At 48.6% G+C, this 19,222-nt stretch overlaps 1 long non-coding RNA gene across 4 annotated transcripts in view; it reads right to left on the reverse strand.

The window, feature by feature from the left end:
• The window catches only part of LOC110548299 (uncharacterized), a 31,069-nt gene extending 11,860 nt beyond the window's left edge, over positions 1-19,209 (reverse strand). Inside the window, exons 1-3 of one of the 4 annotated variants that reach the window (XR_009592041.1) lie at positions 19,102-19,209; positions 18,776-18,987; positions 1,232-3,198 (exon numbers count right to left, since the gene is read on the reverse strand). This is a non-coding gene — a long non-coding RNA (uncharacterized LOC110548299). Of the gene's footprint in view, positions 1-1,231; positions 3,199-15,138; positions 16,223-18,775; positions 18,988-19,101 lie in introns of those variants that run through there. The other 3 variants (XR_002476390.2, XR_009592040.1, XR_009592042.1) reach the window with 3 other exon arrangements.
• Between the last annotated feature and the right edge of the window lie 13 nt (positions 19,210-19,222).

Raw genomic sequence — 19,222 nt, forward strand, 5'->3', positions numbered from 1 at the left:
ATGCTTGTAATAGGCAAACGGAAAGCAGAGGCCATGCTGAAGCCTTAAGCCAAGCTGATTTCACCAATGACCCTGGGGTCCCAAGGCAGAAAAATGCAATGATATTCTATTCCTGACTGCCCTGTCCCCTTGAGCCAGGAATTTCCCCGGAAGAATAAGCAGAAGAGCCGGGGTGGCCCTTCCTTCCTGTGGCATGGCCTCCAGAGGCTCAGGCGGTCAGCACACAGTAGAGGTGGGGATCCTCAGGAACAAGCCTCTGTAATGCACCTTCACATTTTTCTTGTGTTTTGACAAAAGTTGGGGGTAAAGAAACTGAACAAGTCTAGGAGTGTTCACGTCCGCCATGTTAACCTTTCAGACGTGGTGCTTGACCCAAGCCAAGCACGCTCAGAAGATATCCACTACCTGTGCTTCTTGTGGGCCGGGCACCTTGCCCCGGGCAAAGAAAACAAGCTGAGCATCCCTCCCTCCGCTTTCTGACCTGGGTGGCATGTGCCCAGTGGCCTCACTACCTAACTGGCACAAAGATGCCTCCAAAGTGTGAGCCAGAGCCAAGCTTGCAAAGCTTCTGTCAAGCATCTTGTCACAAAAAAAGTAACAAATGCAGCATTTACTTCAACAGTAGGGTTAATGGAAGAAAAGAACCATATTCTAAAGATCTAATAACAAGGTCTTACTTTTAATTAATTGTTTAAAGATACACCAAGCAGGGCAGGGTGGCATAGATTGTCATCCCAGTACTAAAAAGGCTGAGGCAGGAGGATCACTGTTCAAGGCTTGTCCGGACCACATGCATACTTACCTGTCTCTCATATATATACTTTGAACTCAGGCCTAAATTAAACTCCTCTGAGACATTTCCCTTCCACATTCTGGGAGTTTACAAATATGCAGCTACCAACCTTATCCTCCAATGATTCAGAACACACAAAACAATGAGCTGCCGAGAACTGAGAGACTCAAAGGGAGAAAGTGTTTCCCTGTGCTCGGAACATGTCCTGGGACCCATCACTCATCCACTGTATATAAAAACCTTAATCAAAAGCCAGCATTTCTCCCGTGGAAAATAAACATTAACCGGTTTCAGCTCATTCATTCTGAAAGCAGAACTAGCGTTTTCTCATTCACCCTCCATCACTGCCAAACTCTTTCATCAGACTGAAGTCAGCCACTGTAACATTTTTACACTTTCATTTTATTAGTTACAAGAAGACAAAGAAGCGATGGCTTTAATAGCTTCCAAGGCTGTTCAGAATAAGCGGGTGTGTGCAGCCTAGCAGGCCTCTGACGTCTTACTCAGCCCGGGAACGCCGTGGCCGCAGCAGTTACCTGAGGGTGGGCTTGCAGCCCTGGGGGGCCACTCAGCAGGAGCTGAATCCAGCTGCTGCTCACGACGCTGACTACATGATTTTTCCACCATGCTGCAACCATACAGGGCAAGGAGACACCTATAAGCATTAGTTCTATCTATTTAAAAAGACAAAATAAAGCCGTAGCATGCGCATACATAATGGTTTTTACCTTTGGAATTGTTTTTATAAGCATGAGTCACAGTAAAATGTATACAGTGTAAGTATTCAAATACATTTTAGCAGCCAACACATTTTCACCCCTCCGAAGCTCCTCCGTGTCCCTGTGGAGTTATCCTCAGACTCCTGGCGTAAGCCGCTTTAGTCAGGGTAGACTGTCTCGGTGATCTAGAATTTCATAGCATGCATGTCCTTCTGCTTCTTTTGCTCAGCACCGTTTTTAGGCTTCATTCATGCTGCTGTCGTCGGTGTCAGCTGCTGGATCTGCCTTCATTGCAAGGCTGTGTAGTTTATGTATATGCTCACCTGTGGGTGATTTGGGGTGTCCTGCTGTAGAAGTAATGAATAAATCTTGTGCCTGTACAATCGTGGGGCACGCACGTGTGTTTGTGTGTATGCCTGTAGTGTGAACACATCTGTGTGAAGTGCACGCACATCTGTATCCACTGGAGATTAATTTCTGAATATCATATGAAGGAAGGGATTAAGAATTACTTTTTTCAAGTGATCTCTGGTCAGATGCACCCTGTCTTCATCAAATCATCTAGGTCTACCAATCGTGAAATCACGTCTGCCTGGGGCTCTCTCTGCTGCCGGGTATAGGTCCGCCATGGTCCATAACTACGCTCCATCAATCAGTGTGCTCACCTTGAAACTTTTTATTGTGAGCTTCACATCATTCACCCCAGTCCCACTCATCTCCCTGCCCCCTCATATCCACCCCTTTGCCCTTGCACCCAACCTCCCTTCAAAGTAGACCAAAAAAGCAAAGAGAACGCCTCGTCACGGAAGCTGTGGTGTCACCGTGGGACCCACAGTACACACCTCTGTCCACACGTCTTCACTTGCAAATGTTCCTTGCAGTGAGTCTTTGGTCTGGTTCGAGATCTCTGGCTTCGGTGACACCATCCGTATTGGATGCTCACTGGGACTCCTCCCGGTTACCTGTTGTTGTCCTGTATCATGGAGATCCTGCAGCTTTGGATCTGCAGGACTGTCCTTCTCACGAATCCCAACTGTTCACAGATGACAGAGAGCTGGGGTAGGCCAGCTCAGAGCCCTGGACCTGGGCATGGGTGGTAGCTGAGCTGGTCAGCCCGCCAGCTCTCCCTTATCTGCAAGCTCTCCAGCACCGCTCCAGCTAGGTCACCCAATGCCACCATTGGCAGGAGGCAGGGCCAGCCCCACTGTGCTGTCTAGGCAAGGACCAGGGTCCAGAGTGCCACAGGCAGTGAGGGGCAGGGCCAGTTCTGCACAGCCCCTGTACATCCCATGGTCTCCAGTGGCTGCCCCCACCAGGGACATCCCTGTGTTCTCTAGTGGTGATATGAGCCGTGGACACTGACCCTGACCCCTGCTGCTGAGTAACCATGGACAGACGTGACCTTCAGAGGTATCTCATCCGGGCCGAGGTAGCTGGCCACTCACATCAGGCCCCTCGCCTCCAGCTGCCCTCTGTCTTCACAATGCTCAGGCCGCTCCTCCTCCGGCTCTCCCATCTGTCCACCATATACTTGCACACTGTGATGGCTCCTCCTGCAAGCTGGCTGTGTGCCTGGCAGGACTCTGGGTGACATCCTCCGTCCATGTTGGGACCTGTGGCAAGTGGGTGCATCAGCCTTCCCAGCCTATGCAAATGAGCATCTACGGGTCCTCAGAGCCTGAGTTGCTGCAAAGCCAAAAAAACTTCAAAATCAAGGGGTTAAAAACTCAAGCATGAAATAGCCTGCCCTCTCTAGCCCTGAAGCATTCCTTGCAGCTTTATCAGGGAAGACGCGGATGACTGATGGGGTTTGACTTTTTGATAGGCAGGGTTATAGATCCCCATCAAGCCTGCCTTCTGCAGACAGGTGGCCTCTGTGAGCAGGCCTCCTCCCCACGGTGCTCCACAGGGAGTCTACTTGTTCCAAGCAGCCGTAGGAGATGGAGGAACTGTCTTGCACTCAGGAATTGTTTTAAGCATTCTAACGAGTTCACAGCTGCAGAGCAAAGCCCACAGATTTCTTCTCTCCTCTGTTCACTAAGGAACCTTTGCTCACATGAATTCTCCCCTCTGCCCATCCCTACAAGACTTTATTGCTTTCATTTGAATTCAGTGAGTTGCTTTCTGCTCATCTTTTAATATAAAATGGGTATTTCAGTTCTTGAGGGAGCACATAGTAATGATGAAAGCGATTTTTATTGAATTTTCATGAATCTTATTAATAAACAAAATCTTGCATAGGAGGAAAAGGCTCCATTAAACCATAAAATATTTCCAGTGAATGTCTTCAAATTTTGTTGGAGGCCTCATGTTTACTTGGACAAATTAGACAAATAACAATCTTAAAAAAAATAAAATTTTTAATCAAGTTCTTATTCTCAAGATTCATTTATTTTCAAAAGCCAACATGTCCTTGGCTGTCTTAATTCATCTTTAGGGGAAATGACAGGAAAAGAGAGTGTAAACTGGTGTTGTATTCAACCAGAAACAGCCCTGCTCTCAAATCAGTGGCCTGTCTGTCCAATGGCTCTGTTGCTGGTCTCCTGAACCCCTGACGGTCTTCTGTGGTCTTTTTAGTCCTTATTTGCCCTGCCACATTTTGAGACCACTATCACCTACATGCTCCGAGTCGGATTTTTCAGGGCCATAAATGGCTCAGATTGGTTTCACGGTTAACAGCGCTCACCCAGAGATTTAATCATAAATACCAAACCTTCCTTGGCAATGTTTGCAGTCTGGCCCCAGCATGCGCTCTGTCTCCCCGAGTCTGAAGAAGTGGGGTCACCCACGTTCACCATTCTCTCATGGCACTTTCCAATCCATGACCTCAAGCTTTCCAACAGCACACACAGTTTGCACATGCATGAGTGAGCAAGCCTTCTGCCCCGTGCTGATATTCTCCTGATGACATGATATTTACAAGGATGTGTGTGCATTTGTGAGTGGGATCCGGGAAAGTCTGATGAATGTGCACATGCACCAATCATCAATACCATTCACAGTGATTTCTCCAAAGGCTGACTATTGATTGTAAAAGTAGCTGTTATTATCCTGCTTCAACTGTTGTCTCGGAGGCTTACAGTCTGCTAGCCTAGGCCTAGTCCTGGAAGCTTCTAGCCTCCATATGATCTAATCTAGACCTAGAACGTTTTCAGCCTCTGAGACTTACTGCTGAGTAAGCTCACCCTATCTTGTTCTTTCTTTTTATAGTTTTTATTTATTTATTGTTAATTACAATTTATTCACTTTGTATCCTGGATGTAGCCTCCCTCCCCCATCTCCTCCCAGTCCCACCCACCCTTCCTTTGATCCTCCCATTCCTCTCCCCTAGTCCACTGATAGGGGAGGTCCTCCTTCCCTACTATCTGACCCTGGCCTATCAGGTCTCATCAGGACTGTCTAGCTCCTCTTTCTCTGTGGCCTGGTAAGGCAACCTTACCAGGGGCAGGTGATCAAAGAGCTGGCTACTGAGTCCATGTCAGAGGCAGGCCATGCTCCCCTTTCCAGGGAACCCACGTGGAGACGGAGCTGCCATGGGCTACATCTGAGCAGGGGGTCTAGTTTATCTCTATGCACGGTCCTTGGTTTCTAAGCTCTGGGCTGGCTGGTTCAATTCAGCAGTTCTGCCTCAAACTCCTCTCCCGACTCACTTATTCAATCTGGCTTCTCTCTTGGCCTCTAAATTGCTTTGATTGGCCTCAAACTAATTCCAGCCATCTTCTCTAATCTCCTGGCTCCTTCTCATTCTCTGGCTCCTCTGTCTTCACCAGTGTCTAGCTTGTTTTCTCATTCAGCTTCTCTGTAAAACTCTCCTGGTAAAGCTTCTTCCCCTCTCTCTATTGCCCCTTGAATAGCTTCCCTTCCCTCTCTCTTCTCATGAGAGCTGGGCACATCTTATTCTGTCAAATCTTTCTCTGATTCATCACTGTTTCTGCCACTCAATTAGACATCACTGTCAAACATGGGTGCTTCCTTCTACAAACTAACTTTACCTTTGTTGTTTGGGATTAAAGGTGTGCCCCACCACACCTGGACTTGCTCCATAGCAGGCTGGCCTTGAACTCAGATCTGCTTGCCTCTGTCTCCTGGATTAAAGGTGGTTTTTGTCATTTTGTTTTTTAATTATTTATTTACTTTACATCCCAAGGGTGCCCCCTTCCTTTTCTTCCCCCTTTCCCCTCTTCTCTTTCTACCCAAAAAAGGAGAGCCCCCTCTCTGTATCAACATTTCCCAGCACATCAAGTGGCATCAGGACTGAGCACATCCTCATCCCCGGAGGCCAGGCAAGGCAGCCCTGCCAGGAGAAGTGACCCAAAAGCAGGCAATAGAGTCCATGTTAGACTCCACTCGCCAGTCGACCCACATTACGACCAAGCCACCCATTGTCTACTTGTGTGCAGGGTGCCTAGGTCCAGACCACACATGCTCCTTAGTTGGTGTCTCAGTCTCTGTAAATCCCCATGGGACTGGGTTAGTTGTCTCTGTTGGTCTTCTTGTGTGGTTTCTGTCCCCTTCAGGACCCTCCATCTTTTCCCTACAGTTCCACAGGACCGCTGAAGCTCTACCCCATGCTTGGCTGCAAGTTCCAGCATCTGTCTGGATCCGCTGCTGGGTGGAGCCTCTCAGAGGACAGTCATGTTAGTCTGCTGTTTTCGAGCATAGCAGAGCATCATAAATAATGTCAGGGCTGGCTCTCTACTGTGGGGTGGGTCTCAGGTTGGACTAATTTTTGATTGGAATTTCCCCCAATCTTTGTTCTCTTTATCCCTGCACTTCTTGTAGGCAGGGTAATTTTTGCATCAAAGATTTTGTCGTTGGGTCGTTGTTTCCCTCCTTCCACTAGTCCTGCTTGGCTAGGAGGTGATCACTTCAGTCTTCATGTCCCTCTTCCCCCACCATCCCTGTTAGGAGTCTCAGCTAGAGTCATACCCTTGTCCTTCTAGGAGCCTACCCTGTTGCAGGCCTCCAGCTTGACAAAGAGATGCTCTCCCACCTCAGTTTCCCTTCTTGTTCCCAGTCCTCTCACCTCCCACCCCTCTTCTCTATCTGATCCTCCCCCTTGTTTCTCCCCTTATTCCATCTCCTCCCAGGCCTGCACCATTTCCTGGGATCCACGCTGATCTGAGGCCCCGGAGACCAGCACAAATCAGGGAGCACCAGGAGAACCGGAGGACTGTGGCCATTTGCAACCACAAGCTCCACCTACAGCCCCAAAGACCTACTACCATCAGAGCCCACCAAGCCTGATAACACTAGAGTCAACCAAATGGCTAGAGGTGACCAAGAACACCAGCAACAAAACCAGGGCGTGTGACACCACCAAAACCCAGATATCCCACCATGGCAAGTCCTGAGGATACCATCACACGGGAAGGACGAGAAAACGATCTTAAATCTGAGCCATGAAAATGATAGACGCCTTAGAAGAAGAAAATAAACACCTTAAAAGAACTGCAGGAAAAAAAAATACAAACAGGTGAAGAACTGAGTAAAATCCCTTAAAGAAATACAGGGGAAAGCTGTATTCCAGGGGGGTCACACAGACCAGGTCTGTGGATGTGATCTCTAGCCACAGCAGCCATGCTCTGCCTTAACATTCCTCTACAGCTGAGGGAAACTGGATCCCCTACACAGCCTCTCCCTCTCGTTTCTACAAGCCAAGCCGCTCCACTAAGGCTGAGTGTGTGTGGCATAACAGTGGAAGACAGAACTGTAACTTGAAATACACAACGGTGGGGGAGAGCTGCAGAGAGGGGCTGAAACCTGCCCTAGCGCTGTGAGAAGGCAAGAGAACAGAGTAGGGGGGCTCAGCTACCGGAGGGCAGAAAGGACCCAGCGTCCTCGCTGGCGTCCGCATTCCGGCTCCACCCAACAACTCCACATTAATTTCATCTCCATCCAAAGCCAGTAGAGCGTCCACCCGTTGCCTCGTGCTAATGAGGTAGCACGGTTAGTGCTAACGCTCAGTCTGCCTCTGCCGTAATCACCTCCAGAGGCATTCCAAGTGGCTGTGGAGCGGAGCGGGGAGTGAGTGCTGCAGAAGGCTTTAAAGCAGATTGCGCAATCGCTGTCCCTATCAGCAATTAAGAGCCAGTTTCCTCATTCCCAGAATTGCATTGACTCCTGGAGACCCTGGGGGGAATTTTCAGCAAATATCAGTGTCTTTCTCTCAGGCAAAGCCCCTCCCACCCCTGCTCCTCTCTCCCTCCTTCCTCCTCCCACCCCCTCTCTGTCCTTCCAGACTTTGTTGTTGGGAATGGTCTTGTTCTTGCCTTTATCTGTCAGCTTAAGTAAGGGTAGATTGTGCCTACCCTTGATGGGAGCAGCATCAAGAGAAGACAGTGGACTTTGGTATTTGTGGAAAGCCTGAGACTGAACTGGAGGAGGATGCAGCTTACTCTGCTCCTGTTCTCAAGAGGGTGACATTACAGTGAGGCCTGCAGGACTTCTGCAGAACAGATGCTCCGAGAACCAGAGCAGGCAAGTCCTGTGTCAAGTGAGCTTGGGTGCCTTGGGGCGCCTTGGGGTGTCGGCCCTTTGTGCATCAGGTGGGCCTGGGCTATCTTGGGGTACTTTGGGGTGTCAGCCATGTGTGCATCAGGTGGGCTTGGGCTATCTTGGGGTACTTTGGGGTGTCAGCCATGTCTTCTCACCACAAGCTTAAAGGCCCCTCTGTGAGCTGCTCTGTAAACTCTCCCTCGCTCTGCTCTGGCCTGACCACCTTCAGTTTCCCATGACTTCTATGGGAACACTGGCACAACTCTAAGGTTCCCCGCCTCCTTCTACAACAGGTTTGCTTAGCTGCTGTGATGAAATTGCTTGGCAGTCCTTCCCTCCCTCCTCAGCCCCATAGAGCTCTGCTGTGCTGTTCACAGCCCAGCAGGCTGGTTCTAGGACTTATCCACCTTACATTTGTTGAAACATTTCCACCAGGCCTCACCGCCTCCCTTCTAGCCCAGGCCCTTCAACCACTGGCATCAACAAAGCACCCAAGGCCAGGCTAAGTCAAATCCCTCTGCCCTCCCTGGAGTGACCCCTGCATCCTGCGGTCCCCTCTCCTTTCTTGCTGGTCTTGCTCTTCAGATGACCTTGAAATGTCCTCTCCTCAGCACTCCCTCTCCCTAAAAGGCCTTCTTTCCTGCTGCACATCCTCCTCTCAGTCACCCACAGTGTTCCACAGACAAGCAGGGTGTGACCCTCCCTTTTCCTCTGCGGAGCCGGAAGTTTCCTGGGGTTGGGATGGCACGCTCCCACACCCATCCCTGTAGCACTGGAGTCCATGCTGACTACTTCGAGAAGACAGCCAGGAGCCTTAGGGGCAGGTACTGAGGGCGGCGGGGATGAGTTCACTCAGCCAGCACTCTGAGGGCAGCCATGGGAAATGCAGGGTGCTCGCCTCTGTGGGGACCAGCCTCCACGATTTCCAGTCCAGCCTCAGAGATGTTCTCAAAGACAGCCTGAGAGAGCATGAAGGGCTTTCCTCATAACCAGTCTCCTCCGGAGGCCGAGCTCCTCAGGCAGAGCCACGGCTCCAAACAGCAGGTACTCTGAAAACTTCCGTTTACCTAGTGATTTTCAAAGAAAAGACACTCTTTGAAAACAGATCCACAAGAATCCAGCACAAAACTAGGTATATTTTTCTCTACCTGTTTTGGAGACAGACATAAAAGGAGAAACTGGAAAAGGAAAGAAAAGACGTATCTAAGATGTTTAGAATGTTTGCAAATAAAGTCAGTATCTTAAGGGCAAGGTCAAAGCACAGTGTTATTTTAACTTTCTTATGAATCAAGTGAGCTGTCTCATTCTGTTAACGGAGGAATAAAATAAAGTGGTGTTTCTGCCAAGAGTTCATTCTTCCAAGTGAGTCCTGAAACAGAGCAGAAGTGGCAGGAAAGGGCACTGAGCAGGTACAGCTGCAGGCGTGAGAACCAGCACTGCTGATTGTTTTTCGCATAACAAAAAGGATCAAATTTTATTAAATCTATAAAAAGAAAGTGCACGTGTGTGAAGAGTGTGGAGTCTCCCACCCAAAGACTGGGCCAAGGTTCTGAGAAGCCATCACAGAGCTCCTGAGGACACGTGAGCATGAAGCACAGCTGCCTGGAGCCTGAGCTTGAGTCTGCTCCAGCCTGAGCAATGAGGTCTGTGCCTTCCAGCCCTGCTCAGTTCTGTCAAGGGGGAGAAAGAACAGTCAAAGCGATGCCAAAGGGTTGTGTGGACAGTAAACAAGATAATCTGTGTAAAAAGAATAATATTTGCACTTAATGAAAAAACAGTAGAACAGCAAGGAGACTTAACAAGGAGAAGATCTTCCTGCTAAGCTTGCTGAAGTAAGTGAGCTTGGCACGTGTGCACACACACACACACAGACAGACCCACACGCAGACTCACTCACAAACACAGACACACCCACAGAGACAGAACACACACACACACAAATACAAATAAAAAGAAAAACTGTAAGAAAGAAACAAGGAGAAAATGTGTGTACAGTGAAGAGACAAATACAGACAGAATTGTGTGCCTGGCATACAATGACGTGAAATCTGCTTCCTGGGCTTGTTCAGTCAGCTCCTGCAGCGACCTGCAAATGCAGTTCCCAGGAGAACACTTGCCTTTGTAAACTACCATGCTCTTCTGTCTCCTGCTCCGACAGTAATCTTTTAGGGGTCAGGTAGGTTATGTCGAGGACATTTGCAGGCCAGGCTGGTGACAAACACTGGGTTGAGCATCCTCTGGTCTTAGGAGACTTGGCAACTACTGTTCCAAGAGCAGCTTCACCGTAATTGGCAAGCAGCGGGAACGCTCCCAAGTGCCAAGCAGCTCATAAGGACCGCTGTGTCCGTGCAGGCTAAAGGTTCCTGTAGCTGCAGCAAGGTGGTGCAGCCTGGGTTTGGAGAAGCAGTCTGGGAGCCTTACCCCTGGACCAGGGGAGGGGGTCGCCATGTTGCCACAGCAACCTCTTCTGAATAGAATGACCATCAGGCTGACGGTCCTTTGCTGAGCAAATGAGCCACTCTGTACTTGTTCAACAAAACTTGCCTTCTGCCAGGGGTGTCTTATGCTCGTGTGAATAACTTGCTTTGTATACATTTCCATAGAGTGAGGCATCCAAGTAGCCATTTTTGCCTTTCTTTGTGTTTTATGCATATTATACTACATACCATAGAAACCCATCTTATAGCTCAACAGATACACACTAGGTTGTTATTTTTGTGTGTGGCTGTATATGTGTTCATGTGTGCAGGCGCACGTCCACGTGGAGGCCGGAAGACATCCCTCAGATGCTGCCCACTGTATTTTTGAGACAGGGTTTCTACTAAACCTGGTGTGTACCAGCTGCCTAAGCTAGCTGGCGGCTTGGGGACCCTCCTGCCTCTGCTCCCGAGGGCTGGGATTAGAATCATGCACCACTATCTCTGGCTTTAAAAATATGGTTGTGGGGCTGAACTCAGGTCCTCAGGTCCACCAAGCGAGCACCTTACAGACCAGGCTCCTAGCACCTGGGTTTCAATTTAAAGGAAAAGCTGGGGAGGCAGGCAGAGGAAGGTAAGGCCTGTCACCCCCTCAGGCCTAAGAAGGGCAGAGGATGGACAAACAGCCCTGGCTCAGCCTGCTAGTGGAGCTGATCTCTTTTCCATTTTGCCTTTCCTTTGGACATCTGTGAAATCCTTCCTTCCCGATTTCAGAATCTGTGCCATTGCTGGGGCCATTGCTGGGGCAGAGGGGACACAGAGAGGCTGAGAACACGGCTCAAACCCACAGACCTGTGTTTTCAATCCAGACAAACTGACCAGAGTCTGTGTTTTTAGCCATATTCCCATGTCTTTCCACTGCATTCATCATTATTTAGTTGGACTTCATAACCAAAACCCAAAATTATGTTACCATTACAGCCTGGTGATCAGAGTGTAAAATTTGAACATGTACAATGTCCAACCTACAAATTTGCATTGCAAAGAAATATGATGGTCAATGGAAGTTTTTCATTATATACAGGTGCTGTGGCGTGTGCCTACAGCCCTAGCTATGAGGAGGCTGAGGCAGAGGGATTAGCACTTTTATTAGAAAAGATACCAGACGGTCAGGGTCTCCCTGTGTCGCTCTCTCCCTCCCCTCATGGCGTTTGAGTGTATGTGTGTGTGTAGAGCACACGAAGCTGGCCATCAGGGAGAGGCCTCACAAACCTGCCACACTGATACCCTTCACATAGACCCCAGCCTCCAGAACTGAGAGCTCTAGCCTGCGGCTCAAGCCACACACTCACGGTAGTTTGTTGTGGCCGCCTGAGGTAGCAGCCTCACACCGTCATTGCAAGAACCGAATGAGATGCACGTGTGAAGTGCTAATTGCCTTGGCACTGAGTGGTGGGTGCATGCCAGCTGCTACTGCGAAGGATGAACAGCGGCGTTCACAAGAACCCATGGCTCAAAACCAAAGAAACGCTGTGTCGCTGTAGAAGGAGAGGCTCTGCTGTTTGATTGGCATTTGCGCTTGATTAGTCTTGACAGCAGAATTAACTTTACAAGGGTAGGGCTTTAGGGCTGGGGAAATAGCTCCTTCCTGGCACATGGATTTCACTCGGGCTCCCAGAACCCACATAAACAGAAAGGTTTTGTGGTATACACCGCAACCTTAATGCCTGGGGAAGAGACATCCCTAGAGCTCACTGTCAGGCCAGCCTAACCCGATGAGAAGCTCAGGGTAAATGGGAGACCCTGGCTCAAAAATAAGACGGTGGCATTCTAGAGGAGAGACACCCAAGTTTGTCCTCTGGTCTACACACACACACACACACACACACACACACACACACACGAACATACACATATGCTTGTGTTCCACATGTGCACAGACACATACATACACAAATACCCAAAGATTTTGTTAGTTCTAAATTTTTTATGAGAAACTAGGTTTTCTTTTACATTTATTTATTTATACATGTACAAGGATGTTGTTTAAAAAATATCCCAGTTGTTCAATTTTACCAATAAAGACTCAGGAGCCAGATGCTGGAGTGAAGCCTACTAGCTCAAAGAGGCAGAGAAAGACCCCACCTGACCTTCCTACTCAGCTCACACACACACACACACACACACACACACACACACACACACACAGAGAGAGAGAGAGAGAGAGCCATAGAGCCATAATGAAGGCTAGAAATTTAGGACAGGAAAGTCTTGAAAGTGAGGGCTTATTTATCTGCCTCATTTATTTTTAGTTTTATAGCAAAGAAAAAGAGAGAGAGAAAAGGAAGGAAGGAAGGAAGGAAGGAAGGAAGGAAGGAAGGAAGGAAGGAAGGAAGGAAGGAAGGAAGGAAGGAAGGGAGCCTCTCTTTTGCTGTTTTGTGACCGCTAAGAGTTGGCGTGCTGCTAAGAAGAGCCGATGGTCAAGATGTCTTCATGGCTGGCTCTGTGTTGTTTATTGCTGTTATTATTATTGCTAATTTTGAGAAGCTGTTGTAACGGTGCTGTCTGGTTTCATGAGGAAGCAGAGACTTATTTCTCTGGCTCCTGGGTAGAGTTTGGGTTGCCAAATGTGGATGAAGACTATCAACCAGTTTCCCTCTTAGCTGTTGCACATGATTTTAGGACCTAAGACTGGTGTTTCATTTTGGCCAGGCCACGCTTCTCCTCCTGGGATTGTAAGTGAGGCCTGTGGTCAGGCTCTGGCTCGCCTGTTCTGTCTGTGCTGTGAAGTGGATGTGGTTACAGAAAACACACCCGCTACAGTTTCTCACACTCTGTGGATGAGAGTGTGAACTATTGTATAGTTTTACCTGCTCATACTGTCTGAAAATAAATTTTAAATATTCTTCTGCCCCCCCCCCCAAAGAAAGGAACAGTATACAAGTATATTAGAGAAGATATATGGAGATAGGGACGTCCCAGGGCTCTGTATATCACAGGAACAGGCCAGGGGATACAGACACAGATGCGAACAACCCCAGGGCTGTCTATGTATACAGGAACAGGCCAGGGACAGTTCCATACGTGTGAACATCCCAGGGCTCTGTATATACACAGGAACAGGCCAGGAGATACAGACACAGATGCGAACAACCCCAGGGCTGTCTATGTATACAGGAACAGGCCAGGGACAGTTCCATACATGTGAACAACCCCAGGGTTCCTTATGTACACAGGAACAGGCCAGGAGATAGATCACAGATGTGAACAACCAAAAAACAGAAAAAATGAACAAAAGAATTAAAACATGAAGCTCTCTGAAGACAACCCAAGTGGCCAACAGCATACCATGAGAACAATTAACACATGAACTTCTCTGAAGACAACCTGAGTGGCCAACAGCGTACCATGAGAACATGGTTCATCTCTTCAGAGTTCATAGAAAAACAACCAAACCCATGGTGATGCGCCACCATGCCCCAGTGGCCAGAATTTTGAAGTCTGACACAGAGTCAAGCATTGGCAAACTTACGTGATCAATAACTGGGTATAAAACTGAGTTGATGCATAAGAAAATACACATGATTCAAAGAAATCAACTTTGTTTAGTATTGTTAATGGCGCCCTTGGCCTGTGACCCAGGAATGTCAGTCCTTGGACTGACTTCCCTCATTAGGCACAGAAGTTCACCGAAGGACCACCTGTAACAGACCCGTAGAAATCCAGATGCCACCCCATGGTCATAGCACAGCGTGTATTTAATGTGTGGTCTTAGAGTGAAAACAGCCATTGACAGGAGACTCTGGGCAAACCAAAGACTGCAGACGAAACAAATAGAAAGGTGAGTGAAAGGGCAACTCAGAAGTCTCAGCCGGAATGGCTCTTTGATTGACTTACATTTCAAATCATTCAATGCATTCTTAGAGACACAAACATACATGTTAAATCATAGATACAAAATGAACACTAAATATAAAATTTAAATAATGAACCTTCTGAGGAAGAAATAGGAGGCCTGGGTGGAATGTACTGCAGAGGTATTTGCTGAATCTATTCCAAACCCTGTGAACTTAGCCAGGGTTTTCCTCACACCCAATGCTTAAGGCACCTATAGTATACACGGGGACTGAACACAGGCGCACACTGAAGGCCTGTTTATTGGAAACGATGCTGAAACTACCAGGTGGGGCTCTGCAAGTTCTCCCTTAAAGTACCAAGATCTCTACATGTGAAAGTTATTTTATAAAATGCCAGGATCTCTACATGTAAAAGTTATTTTATAAAATGCCAGGATCTCTACATGTGAAAGTTATTTTATAAAGGCTCCACGTGGGGATGAATGCTATAAAAGCACGGCTTTGCTCCAGACCTTATTTGTACTCTTAATTATTTGTACTCAGGTGTGTAATGTTTTGTTTCGATGCCAGGACTCAAACTCAAGGCCTTGCGTGTATCAGGCAAGCACTCCACCACTAAGTCCAAGTTTTGTAATTTGTTTAAAAGATAGTCACTGGGCTGGACAGTGGGCATGGGGTTAGAGAGCCCCTGCAGAGGACCTTAGTCTGGCCCTCAGCACCCACGTCAAACAACTCAGTGTCATCTGTAACCCCAGCTCTAGAGGACCCAACACCCTGGCTTCCATGGGTATGTGCATACACCTGATTAGAAATAAGATAAATCCATAAAGATATTAATTTTGGTTTATTTTATAACAAAAAAAATGAACAGCAGTATATTCTTTCTAAGTCTTCTATAGCACACTTAGACATATTTTAGAGGTAACAGGACCCAAGCTTTAAAATAAATACTCAAATTCAAACTGAATTCATGTATTTGAACATGCAAGTGATGTTTCCAAGAAAGAGATCTGGATGCCAATACCAGGATGTCCACAGAAAGACACAAGCCACACTCCACCCCTCACCACGTGCAAGAACCCCGACACCGTAGCTGGAGCTCAGAACCACACAGCCTGACCAAGCTGTCAAATGTGGCCGGAGAGAAATGGAAGCCCAGACACTGTCTCGGTTGGCCTAACTCTACAACAGCAGTCAGGAAACACCACTTGGGCCCACCAGAACCGGCAATGCCTGTATCCCAGGCCACCAGGAGGGATGGGTGGAGCAGGAACTCGGGCTGAAAGGAGAGAGAAAAACAGCCCAGCTTGTGAAATAACCCCAAACTTTTCTTCTCTCTGCATGGTCAGTGGGTGCTTGGGTTAATTCAGACGCAATTAAGAGAAAAGTTTCGTCAGGGTCATATAGGACATTTGAATATAGCAGTGACTGTGAGTTACAAAGATCCACCAGCTGACATCTGAAGACATGCTTCCTCCTTCCAGGCCTTTAGGTTACTTAGCCAAGACAGACATATGGACAGTGTCAGACCAACTGTTTCCCACAAGGGTGTTTTGGATCACTCTGCTTTCTCACACCTGTCGCCAGCTTTATAAAATGTTGGTACCTGTACTCAAATCCTTAGCAAACCTGAAAGTTCCAGGTCAAGCACCCAACACGCTAGCCTTAACTTCTACCAGGACTGGCATCACCATCACGGAGCGTCAACGTCCGTGATAAAAAACCATCCTGAATTCAGGCCGGGGGCAGTCGGGAAGCCAGGGTGTCCAAAGGCCAACACAGGAGCCCTGTTTCTACTCGGGAACAGCTTCATGGCTCACAACCAGCCCTGAGTCGTGTTAAGCACTGATGTCGTTCATAAGCGTGCTGGAGGACATCTAGCAACCTTCCTGCAGTCTTCCGGGAAGCACTCACGGGTGACCACCGCAATGCTGAGCACTGTCAAATGCAATTACGTGTCAAAATACAGCAAGACATCCTGTCCCACCATGCTGCGGGAGTTGGCAGCTGAAGGGACGTGCTGCATAACTTACTATACCGGCACCATCAAAGAAAAGAGACTCAGCAGCAACAGGCCCAGCAGTGCCCACCCAGGCTGGCCACTGCAGGCCACCTGTGGCTCTCAGGATGGGTGCAGACCCACATGTGACAGGGACAGATGCTCAGTGGTTCAGGGAAGTATGAGTGGCGCTCTGGGAGGCTTAGTCATAAGAGGATTTATCACTCCGTTTACAGATCCTCACAGCTATCAACAGAACTTGAGAATTAGTCTTCAGAACTGACCAGCCACATGGCATGGGTTTGTTAGTCTAATCGTGGAAGCCTTTAAGAGAGAGTTTGTTAAGATGCTTAAAGGGTCTTCATAACAGTATTGGGGTTGAGATTCCAAGTATAAAGCAAACGGCCCCACATGGCACCATGAGTGTCCGGCCCAGTGACCTGCTCAGTTGTGACAGGGCTAACAATCATGGGAACAGAGGAACAGTGCCAGATGCCAGAAATCCCTGAAACCCAGAAGGAAGCAGCTGGTAGCAGAGTGGCCCTGTCATTCCCAGGTTCCAGGTGGGACCTGAGCCCGGTATGGAGGAATGAGTAGGCAGAGCAAGGTAGCCCCCTCCGTAGAACTTGCTGGATAAGCAGGAAAGTTGCAGCAGGGACTGTGCAAGATGAGGGTTCAAGGGTACATGTGTGCAGGTTAGAATGGATCCGAAACACTGCCCACGGCTCAGGACCAACGTCAGAGGAGCGAAGGCAGTCTAGGCACTCTGACTGTGGAGTCTGCTCGTCTAAGCCTGGACCCCTCTTGTGTAGCCCTAATTTCCTCCACAGATGGCTGAAAAGGAGACTCTGAGAGCTTCTCAGGATATTTCTGAAAACTTTCGGGGACCCCCAAATTGGGTGCATATGTTACAGGGGAAAGCAAATTTCTCTTTTTATTTGGGGAGAAGAACTAGTCTCATTTACAAAAGAATTTTAAAACATAGCTGTGGGCACTTGCTTTTCAAATGTGGGTGGGTTCCTTGAAGCTTATACCTCCCTTCCCACCCCCAACTTCAGGTAGGGGTAAAGAAGGTTACAGGGAAAGGGGACGTGGCCCTCTTTACTTCTTCTTGCTGGATAGGGTTGTAGGATTCTTTGGGGAGTGATACCATTATCCATCATCAGGAATTCCTGAAGCCAAGGTGACCAGCAAACCAGAAAGCAGAAAGCCAGCAAACCAGCAAACCAGCAAACCAGCAAACCAGCAAGCAGTCCTCCTCTGTCTCCTCCAAGCCACTATGCTTTTTTCCTCTGGGCTGTCGTATTTACACCCCTCAAAGTCCTCAGAACTCAACTAATTCCAGCTGGCAAAGACCACACTCCACACGAGACACCGAGCAGGTACGGACACGCTGAAATTCCTCCATTTGGAATTAGAGCAAAAACGTTAACATCTCATAAACCAAAAGGTCCACAACAGAGTTACTGGGAACAATTCGGCTAGAGTTCAGGGAGACAACACCAGGGCAGACCAGCTGTAGGTCTCGGCAGTGGCCAGGAAAGAGATAGAGAAGAGGCAAAGTTATGCCTTCAAGGAAGCAGAGACTGGAAAGGCGGCTCAGTGGTTACGAGCACTGGCTGCTCTTCCAGAGGACCTGGGTTCAGTTCTCATGTCAGTTCTACATGGCAGCTCACAACTGTAACTCCAAGATCTGACACCTTAACACAGACATACATGCGGGCAAAACACCACTACATATAAAATAAAAACAAATAAAATGTTTTTAAAAGAACGAAGGAGGGAGGAAGAAGGAAGGAAGGCAGATTCTGTGGTGAGGATCAGTAAGCAGGCACAGGGCAGACAAGCAGCTATACAGCAGAAGGGAGGGAGCTTCAGAGAAAAAGAGTGAGAAGCTCAGACAGTTGAGGAAATCACTTCAGGTTTTGTCCAGTATGAGAAAGAAAAGCTGATTAAAAGAAGGAAAAGCAAACGTTACGCTGTTCTGGGTAACTCTGGAAATCAGTCAGGCTGCAGTCTTATGGAAACTCAGCAAGCAGCCTCCCCAAGGGAGGGGTTCTGGGAAGAATGAGCACATTATCTCATTATGGAGCTAACTGTTCCTGTCTCCTTAGCTCAGCTTTAAGTAAATCAGCTTCCGTGGGCGGTGGACTCCTGGCTAGGCGACAGGCCCGGCTGGAGGAGGTAACAGGATGTCCTCATCTCTGAGCAGATAAGAATGCGTGTATCTACAGAAGGCAGACCTCATCAGGGAGCAGGCTATCCTCAGCGCCCTCTGAGGCTGCTAAACCCTAACCACCTACACGGACACAGGACTGCTCCGTGAGCACCAGGCTGGAAGATGCCCGGCACCCGCAGCCCAGGCAGCTCTGCCCACGCACCAGTCCTGAGGGGTGCACTGGGTCTGACCAGGCTCTCCGCTTCCCAGTGACCCTCAGAAAATCCTCTAAACTCTCAAATTTGTCCTCAGAACCTCCGAAACCCTAACCTACCTCGTCCGCTCCCCCAGGAATTAACAGCTGTGTGTACAGTGCTTTCCCGATGCCCGGCATAAGGTGGATCCCTGCCAGGGTTGGCAGTGATCTCAGGTCTCGGTGGGGTGAAGAGATGACTTGCTCTCTCTCATCAGGGATAACAGTTTCGCTCACAGTTTCCAGAACCTTCCGTGGGGCTGTGTCAGCCAGCAGACGGGTGGCCTGCACCCCTGAGTGAGAAGAACAAATTATTTTGAGAGCTTTACAAACTAAGCAAGAAATCTCAAACCAAGGCAGAAAAGCCGTCCTGCTTGCGGGTCAGAGGTGCCAGTCCACAAACCCACCGCCGTCTTCTCTTGGTGGAGGTCGAGCATCGTGGGGTGTGAGGAGCAGGGAAATGTCTCTGCCTCCTCACAGCCAGGAAACACGGGGCAGAAGGAAGTGCAAGCTCAATGACCTCACTTC

The sequence above is a fragment of the Meriones unguiculatus genome, chromosome 5, assembly GCF_030254825.1.
Source record: "Meriones unguiculatus strain TT.TT164.6M chromosome 5, Bangor_MerUng_6.1, whole genome shotgun sequence".
Classification (NCBI taxonomy): domain Eukaryota; kingdom Metazoa; phylum Chordata; class Mammalia; order Rodentia; family Muridae; genus Meriones; species Meriones unguiculatus.